At 43.0% G+C, this 1970-nt stretch overlaps 1 pseudogene across 1 annotated transcript; it reads left to right on the forward strand.

Annotated features, from left to right (window-relative positions):
- Positions 1-867: 867 nt before the first annotated feature.
- Positions 868-1475, forward strand: LOC308269450 (proteasome inhibitor PI31 subunit-like; annotated as a pseudogene). The gene has a single exon. The product of its transcript is annotated as a proteasome inhibitor PI31 subunit-like (transcript).
- The last annotated feature ends 495 nt before the right edge of the window (positions 1476-1970 follow it).

Consider the following 1970-nt stretch of genomic DNA (forward strand, 5'->3'; position numbering starts at 1 on the left):
GTTTAAAGCCAGCCTCAGCAGCTTAGAGAGGCTCTCAGCAACTTAATTAGATTCTGTTTCCAAATAAAATATAAAATAGGTTTGGATATGGATCCCAGGAGTAGAAGACCACTGAGTTCCATCCCCAGTGCCACACACACACACAAAGTTATGTAGCAAATTGGGTTGGCTCATGCTTTCCTTGTCAAAAGATAGTAAAAAAATTTATTGACTACTGGCTTTTTAAGGAAAAAAAAACCCTCTAAGATGTAAATTCTGAACATAAAAAGCTCATGATCATTATAATATAATATGCACTTAAGATATAGTTTATAACAAATGACTAATCAAATGTTCTATAACTGTCGCTATTAATATTTTTGTTGGTGACACAATATACAGATTATTCTTTTTATAAAATTGTTTTTAGAAAGCATTTCATTTAATAGAAATATCTTATCATGAGAAATGAAAAATAGATTTATCTACATCTGACAATGATTTCTTACTTTTGCAATATGGCATAGTCAAATGCGACAATGTCCTAAGGGAGACTGAATCATTTGAACTGACTGAAGTTTCTTGTCACACTTCAATGTTTTGTGATGAATATTGTTTAAAACCAAGAATTAAGCTGGGCATGATGGCACATGTTTGTAATCCCCATGCTTGGGAGGCAGAGGCAGGAGGATTGCACAGGTTCGAAGCCAGGCGCGCTGGCTTAAGAGACCCTGTTTCCAAATAAAAAGTATAAAATAGGTCTGGGAGTGTAGCCTGGAGGTAGAAGGGCTTCCAGGAACCCCAGTACCACACACACAAAAAAATTTTTAAAATAAATAAATAAATAAATAAATAAATAAAATAAAAAGACAGAAGCGGCAGGCCCTTATGGCGGGCTTGGAAGTTCTCTTCGAGTCGGCAGCGCAGGCCATAACCTGCGCTCAGGACGCGCTCGTCTGCTTCCTGCACTGGGAGGTAGTGACACATGGCTACTGTGGCTTGGGTGCTGTGGACCAAGTCCCAGTGATAAGAAGTCAGAACTGCTACCAGCTGGGTGGAACAACAATAATGACCTATATGTCCTCCAATATGAGTTCAAGGATGGATCCAGAAAGCTCCTTGTGAAAGCTGTCACCATGGAGAACAGCATGATCATCAATGTACTGGAATATGGCTCACAGCAAGTGGCAGACTTGACTCTGAACTTAGATGATTATATCAGTACAGAAGACCTACATGACTTCTACAGGACCTACAGGAACAGTGAGGAGCTATGGTCTCATATTGTGTCTGGAATCATCACACCTATCCACAAGCAGTGGGAGAAGGCTGATGTAAGCAGTCCCCATTGAGAGTTCCCTCCTGCCACTGCCAGAGAGGTGAACTCCCTCCAGATCTCCTCACACCACCCACATACCAGCTGGCAGCCCCCCTGGTGTAATCCCCTGGGCCCGTTTGCTGTTGGAGGAGAAGACCTAGACCCTTTCAAACAGTAGGGAAATTACTTAACTCTGCAGTGACACTTGAACCATGTGGCCTTGGAATGTGAGAAGCTCCAGCTCATTCATTCCTTTTTGAACAAATAAGGTCAAGTCCATGGAACTCTGTGAGTTCTGATGCTGTCAGGAGCCAGACGTGGGCACCCCACAGGCAGTCGGAAACTGCCCTGAGAGGGAGAAGGAAGATGGTGGTGGCCACGGTCGCAGTGGTGATCGTGGCCACCGAACAGGACAAGCATTTCTCGGGGAAGCCCTGGACACAAGATTTTGGTTTAATATCAGATTGGGACAACTTAAGGAGACACTTCCAGCTGTGACTTCCTATTTAGAATAGGAAGTTCCTATCTAGAACAGGAGAAAGAGTGGATAATGGTGGAATTAGAAGCAAGAGGACAAGGAAGCGCCAGCCATGCAAGAAAAGCAATTTTTGGAAGAACACGCCAGAAGGGATTAAAGAAAAGACCACTTCAGCTGTGCATGCAGGGGAACTCT

The sequence above is a fragment of the Muscardinus avellanarius genome, assembly GCF_963383645.1.
Source record: "Muscardinus avellanarius genome assembly, chromosome: 11".
Lineage (NCBI taxonomy): Eukaryota > Metazoa > Chordata > Mammalia > Rodentia > Gliridae > Muscardinus > Muscardinus avellanarius.